General features: G+C 40.6%; 1 non-coding gene across 1 annotated transcript; it reads right to left on the reverse strand.

The window, feature by feature from the left end:
* Nucleotides 1–306: 306 nt before the first annotated feature.
* TRNAW-CCA (transfer RNA tryptophan (anticodon CCA)) lies at nt 307–379 on the reverse strand. The gene has a single exon. It is a non-coding gene; the product is annotated as a tRNA-Trp (tRNA).
* Nucleotides 380–7640: the final 7261 nt, after the last annotated feature.

Genomic DNA, 7640 nt, shown 5'->3' on the forward strand with positions numbered 1-7640 from the left:
TCCTTGATGATTTCAAATGCTAAGTGACTTGGCACTTCATTTGGGAATTCTGCAATGACTCTGACCACCAACAAAACTGAACAGTCCATGGTGGATTCTTTTTATTATTAACGGAAAGCCATTTCTTGTGAGCCTATTAGAGTAATAATTTTTTTTAAGATAACCATATTCTTTTTTAAAAAGTATTTTTTTTTATTTTTGGCTGTGCCAGCTCTTCATTGCAGCACACAGGATCTTTGTTGTGGCATGTGGGATCTTCAGTGTGGCATGTGGGCTTCTTAGTTGCAGCATGCATGAGGGATCTAGTTCCCTGACCGGGGATCGAACCCGGGTCCCCTGCATTGGGAGCAGGGAGTCTTACCAACTGGACCACCAAGGAAGTCCCTAGAGTAATATTTTGATTGAATGAAAATAATTACTAAAATATCTGACAGTACAAATTTACCCTAATGCAGGTTCAGGCTTAGGAATCATTTATTTGAATTAAAAAAAAGAATCACAGCTTTTTTTCCTATAGGAAAATAAGAAAAGTTCTATATGTCTACTTTCTGAGTTAAGGACAAGTTACTATCCCATGAAAAACAAAAATAATAATTATACTCCAGGCTTATATTATGACTAATAAATGAGGGGGGGTGAAGTACAGTTGTCCCTTGGTATCTGCAGAAGATTGGTTCCAGGACTGCCCAAGGATGACTAAATAAATTTGTGAATGCTCAACTCCCTTACATAAAATGGCATAATATTTGCATATAACTTAAGCACATTCTCCCATTTACTTCAAATCAACTCTAGATTACTTAAAATATCTAATATGATGTAAATACTATGTGAATAGTTGTAAGTACAATGTAAATGCTATGTAAATAGTTACCAGAGCATAGCAAATTCAAGTTTTGCTTTTTTGAACTTCCTAGGATTTCTTTTTAAGTAGTATTTTGGATCTGCATTGATCTAAAATATTACTTGAATTGGTTATGGAGGACTGACTCTGTTTTAGCATGCTGAGAGTGGAGAACAAAGTTATTTTAAACATAATTTGTATATTATTCTTTCTATTAAAAAGTACTAGATCAGCTTTTTAGATTGAAAATTGCCAGGAAAAGGTACAAAATGTGCTCTAATTCCTGTGTAAAACTGGGAAGTGTAACAGGATGACTAGTGGCCACAGAGTTGGGAGACTTGGGTACTAATTCTAGAGGTGCCACCTACTGCTGTGTAATAGAGGAAGCCATATGTCCTCTCAGGGTCTTGATGACTGTTCCTGTAATGAGAGGACTCCAGGCACTGCATTATTTCATTTAATGCTCTCAAGAACTTTGTAAGGTTATCTTGGCCCTAATTGATAGAATAGGGAATTGAAACTTATAGAGTTCAAGTGCTTCGTTCACAGTTGAGTTGTGTGTCGGCATCCAGAGGCATAAAGAAAATTTGCTCTTGGTATTGATTCTAGGTGCCCAAAGCAAATGTATACAGGTGGAGAGGTCTAGCCTTGTCCTAGACACATATAGGAGATCTAATCTATCAGAATTCAGTCAATTCTGGTCTTTCCTATAGTCCTAAAGTCTCTAATAGAAATTGCATGGGGGAATATTTCCAGTGAAGTTGCTTGGAGGAGCTGCTTATGCGAGATGACTATAAATAATGTTTGGCTTCGTTTAAATTGAATTGAGAATGTGCTGAATTAGGGACTGACTAAAATGTTAAACCACTTTTGCTTGAACCATATTCAAGGACAGGGCTGAAATAAAAAGTGTAAAGCCAGCTGCAAAGGAGGAAGACATAAGGTCAGCTGCATCAGTGATGGCAGCTTGCCCTGGACTTAACTCTGCTTGGCTGCAGTCCTGTCCCAATGGGCAGCTGCAGGGAGGACAGGTGAAAGTCTGAATGGGCTGCCTCAGGAGAAAAAGAGTCTGCGTAGTGGCCCGTTATGACTGTCAGATGGGAATCGTCCCTCCAACCAGAATAAATACTTCTCTAGCCAAGTCATCTTTCAGCAATTAATTATATTTGTGAACAATATTGAGATATGTGTGCTTCGTCATTTCTGAACACTTGGCAAACCAAGACACAGCCACCCATTTTTGGTGAGTTCAAAATGCAATGTCTGTGAAGACTCAGCTCAAGAATAAAGATGTAAGACTGTTGATGTTTCCATGCCAGTTGTAGTTTTGTCCTGATTAATTCATTTGTTCATTCATTCAGCAAACGTGTTCTGAACACTCACTATGTGTGGATAGTTCTGAATGCTTGGTATACATCGGTAAACAAGACAGACAAAGATCCCTGCTCTCATAGACATTCAGTTCCAGTGATTTACATTATTAAGTGCAAAGAGCACTAGCTTTGGAGCCAACCAGCTCTAGGTTCTAAACTCAGTTCCACCGCTTCTTACCTGTGGGACCTAACCCGTTTGAGCCTTGTTTTACTCTTGGGTAAAATGTGGACCATAAAAACCATAGTTCCAGCTCATAGAAATGATGTGAGGTTTGGAACAAATGATGCAAGTATCCATGCTTGGCACCGACGAGGTCCTCAATAAAGCTACCCCCTTCTGCTTGTCCCAGGCAGTGGCTTCCTTCCTTCCCTGCTCTCTGCTGTACACCAGCCAGCTCCATACCCTAGATTTTGTTCCGTGCCCATTGTGCAAAATTCATTCATCCCTTCCTCAGAGCTGTCTTTTCAACTACAACTGACTAGAAAGTAGCAAAAAGAGGGGTGAGCGCTATGGTCTGAATGTTTATATCCCCCCAGATTAATGAGTTGAAGTCCTAACCCCCAGTGTGATGATGTTAGATGGTGGGGCCTTTGAAAGGTAAGTAGGGTTGGATGAGGTCGTGAGGGTGGAGCCCTCATGGTGGGATTAGTACTCTCACAGCAAGAGGAAGAGGCACCAAAACTTTCTCTCTCGGATGCAGTGAGGAAAAACTGTGAGCACATAGGGAAAAAGTGGCTGTCTACAGCTAGGAAGAGTGCCTTCGCCGAAAACAGAACCTGCCGGCTCCTTAATCTTGGACTCTTCAGCCTCTGGAATGTGAGAAAGAAGTGTTTGTTGTTTAAGCCACCCAGTCTAGGGCACTTTGTTACAGTAGCCCCAGCTGACAAAGCCAGTGAGCTTAATGCCATCTGATAAGAGAGGATGGCCATTGGTGCTGATGCATCCATTTCATTGGTCTGAGCACAGTGATCCTCCCACATAGTCACCAGGTATCTTAACAGCAGTCTTCATAGCCATGTCTCCCCACCAGTCATCATCCTGTAGGTGGGGACTTCAGATCCTGGCTGACCACAGTGGGTGTTCTTAGAACATGCCACACAAAGTGGAGTCTTCCCTTCCTCAGCATTCTGAATTACAGTCTAACCTCCTTTTGCTTGATTAAATTTTGGTTTACTGTGTTTCCCAGTGACACCAAAATTTTTAATTGGCTTCAGAAATGCCATTTCTTGATATAAATTAAAACGTCTGCCCCTTTGTACCTTTTAAACACTCTTAGTCTTTCTTTGAATTGTTTTTAAACTATTGATAAGCTAAACAGAAACTAATAATGACTAAGGAATTGATTAATGACCTCTGATACAGCTTAATCAGTGGAGGTATTAATTTCAGGTATCATGGTGTAGCTTCCAGGTGAGAGGTAGAGAGAGAAGGAAAATTTTTAATTGTATTATACATTTAATAATATTTTATTGCTACAAATATATATAATACATATTCTTGATAGAAAGTAGAGAATAAACAAAAACAAGGAAATATTACAGGACCCTGTGGTAAATGCTACAGACATTTTTGATAAATATTATAGTTAAAGGTTGGTAATCTACTTTTATCAACCTATTTCATCTTTTCCTGTCATTACTTTTATATGATACCATTTTAATAACTTCATTAGTACTCCATTACACAGATGTACCATAATTTACCCCCCCCTAATTTTTACATTTATCCCTCATACACTTTTGGACACATCACTAACAGCATCATGATGAGAATCTGCAGAGCCAAGTCTTTGATCTCATCCATGTTTATTTCTTTAGAATAGCTTTCTAAAGGCGAAATGGTGGGTCCAAACTTAGAGCCAAACTCCCATTGATTTATATATTTATTTAGCAAATATTTTAAAGCATATTTTCAGGCAGCAGTAGGCACTAAAGAAAAATCATGTGAATGAGGCACACAGTCTCCATCCTTACAAAGCTTATAATCTCATGAATTTGTCTGATTTATCCTCCTGCAAGCAGAATATGAGAGTGTCTTTTATCTAATATGAATAGGTTCCTTCCAAAATGCCTTTAAAATTTTTTCATACACATTTGTTGAACTGCAAAATAAAATTGTTCCCAATGTCCCAACATTGTGCTATGCGAAGATGCGTACCAAATCGTATCAGTCTGTTGGAATGACTGATCACACGGTGATGTCCTTTTACCACAGTTCTTGGAAGTGAACATGAACTCCTTAAAATCAATGAACTAGTATTTTTATGCCTTGCCTTGACATGTTTTATGCTCAAAACCTCATATGTTCCTCATTTTAACACCGCTTGTGTCTGGGTGTCTGGAGCAACCCAGACATGGATGTTCTGTTTGAACGTCATGGCATTTGTGTCCAAACAAATTAGTGTCCGAAATGGCTCAAATGGAAATAGGTGGGAAGGGGACTGGACAAGATGGCTTTGAAATGCCTTCTAACCCTATTTCTCCTCCTTTGTCATTTTAGAAAGTAAAAAGTGTGTTCAAAAAGAAGAAAATCTGTTAGAACTCAGATAAAATTTATTCTAAATCATTAACAAAGAAAGACAACTATCTTCTCTCAACACAAAGAGATCCCAAAATGTCATACCCAAGTCTGCAACATGGAAAATCTGAACCATTGAAAATCATGCATTAACTATGGTTAAGATAGTCATCTCATCTCGACAGCTAAAAATACACAGGGACAGTCAGAAATATTTCCATTTTTTATATCCAGTGAAATAGCTTCATTTTCATTCCACAAAGAAAAAGGCTTCTTTAAACCCTGAACAATATTAAATTTTCTGTTAACTCTCATTATGCCACATTCTGTCTTAAGGTCAATACTCTCAATCCTCCCCTGGCCAGGGCGCCTCCTTTGCATAAGCTCCCAGGGTCCTCCCACGTTCCTCATTCTCAGTGAATTCCAACCCAGCCCCCCAAGATCCAGGTTCTTTATTCCCCCAGTCACTCACAGCTCCTAAACCCCCTTAATGCCCACCCATGCTTATTTATTGGCTAGCTGAGCCAAGAGTATATGACTGAGTTAACGACAGCCTCCTGAATAGGTGACTTTTGCTGTGAGAGAATAGAGACCAATGCTTTCCCGACGCTTTCAATTAAGGCTTCTGGTAAAAGAAACTGACATTGGAAAGAAGAGGTGTCAAGTCAGTAACTTCAACATCAGAAGTGAGGGTAGTGAGGGAAGGTGAAGTGAGATACCAAAGGATCATTTAATTTGGCAAAATAACACACAAGCTTTTATAGCAGTTACTATAATATGTCTTCAGCTTAGGAACTTCATATTTTGGGGAACTATAAACATGTATTTCCCTAAAATGCCTAAAGCATTTTTACTTCATTTGGAGCCACTCACTTTCAAAATACTCAGGAGGCTATGTTTTTCCATAAGTTCACCTAAATCTAGATCAGTTGGTTGCATACATCAGTGAGATTAAAAACCTCCTAGGGACCTTGCTGTAATGCAGAATCCCAGGCCCTAATTCCCATTCATCTTTATCCAGGAAGTCTGGGCTGGGGCCAGTTAATCGTGATGCAGGTGCATCTAGGGATAAAATGCCTGGTACATGGATTTGGATATATTATGGAGCAAGCTGGACTCAGAGTTAGTGAAATGTGAGAGTTTGAAAATCATGCCAAGGTTTTAGCATAGTAGTCTTTAAGTTATGTCATTGGGTGTTGAAGCAAAAGGAGGAAGATAAATCTTCTGTAATATTCCATGACCAAATCGGAGACCATACTATCATGCAGGAAGGGACAGGTTTGGTGCTGAGCTAATCAGATATCTCAGACAATTAAAAGCATATAGGTGTATAATTGCTATACAGTGTTGTGTTAGTTTCTGCTGTATAACAAAGTGAATCAGCTATACGTATACATATATCCCCATATCCCCTCCCTCTTGCGTCTCCCTCCCACCCTCCCTATCCCAGCCCTCTAGGTGGTCACAGCACCCAGCTGATCTCCCTGTGCTATGTGGCTGATTCCCACTAGCTGATTCCCACTAGCTATCTATTTTACGTTTGGTAGTGTATACATGTCAATACATCTCTCTCACTTTATCCCGTCTTATCCTTCCCCCTCCCTGTGTCCTGCTCCAATAAAGATAGTTTAAAAAAAAAAGGGGGGGGAGAGAGGGATAAAAACTCTATTGATTAATTAATGTATGGTGTCTTGGCTTATTCCACAGGGCTGTCTCTTGTCAGCCAGCTAAACAATGCTTGGTTCTGTTAAACCGTTTGTATGTTTTTCATATGCTGGAAAAAAAATTATATACAGGTTTGGTTTGAAAAACTGTTCAATAAAGATTTTTGTTATCTAGAAAAATAAAATCAAGGAAGATTTAGGTCCAAAAAAAGCATATAGGTGTCAAGCAGATTAAATAGAACAGAAACAAGTGAGTGGAAATGAGTCACAAGTATTGGAAGCTTCTGGTGCTTAGCACACGTACTCACCTCAAATTCTTATTATAAAAGAGAGTCTGGGGCCAATGGATGACATGTGAATTAAAAATAAAGAAATTTCTTTTCTTTTTTAATGAATTCATTTTTTATTTATTTATTTTTGGCTGCATTGGGTCTTCGTTGCTGCATGCGGGCTTTCTCTAGTTGCGGCGAGCGCAGGCTTCTCACTGCAGTGGCTTCTCTTGTGGAGCACGGGCTCTAGGCGTGTGGGCTTCAGTAGTTGTGGCTCGCGGGCTCTAGAGCACAGGCTCAGTAGTTGTGGCACACAGGCTTAGTTGCTCCATGTCATGTGGGATCTTCCCCGACCAGGGCTCGAACCCGTGTCCCCCTGCACTGGCAGGCGGATTCTTAACCACTGCGCCACCAGGGAAGTCACAATAAATTCCTTCATTTCTGAGCCCTCTCACCTTTTTGATCCTTTTAAGGGACTGCCACCACCTATAGGCAAGAGGCCAGACCCCGCCAGCCTGGCACATGGAAGCCTTAAATATCAGGCTCACCTACCCACCTAGCCCCTTACCTACTCCAGCTCCTCTACCCACACACTCAGTGCTCTATTCCTGTCGACTTTTGGACGTCCCCTAAACATACACTCCTGGAGAGCAAACCTTGCCTTCTGGCACCCCCTCACCCACCCGCACCCTACTTCCCTGCGAGTCCTGCTCTGTAGCAACCATCATCGTTTCTCAAACCTTCATTCTGGACGTGTCTCCACTTTGGACCTTTCCTGACCCTCTAAGCCACCCTGATGAAATATCTGAGTTTCTCTTAATGGCCCCACAGCAACTTGAACCCACTCTGTAATGTTTTCCAGGGCATGTTACTATGTTAACCTTGTTCATTTGTCTGTCTCCCCTTACTAGACTTACAACCCCTCCTGGGCAGAGGGCAGCCATGTGCTGGTGGCATCACAGGGCTTGCACT

This window comes from Kogia breviceps, chromosome 4 (genome assembly GCF_026419965.1).
Source record: "Kogia breviceps isolate mKogBre1 chromosome 4, mKogBre1 haplotype 1, whole genome shotgun sequence".
Lineage (NCBI taxonomy): Eukaryota > Metazoa > Chordata > Mammalia > Artiodactyla > Physeteridae > Kogia > Kogia breviceps.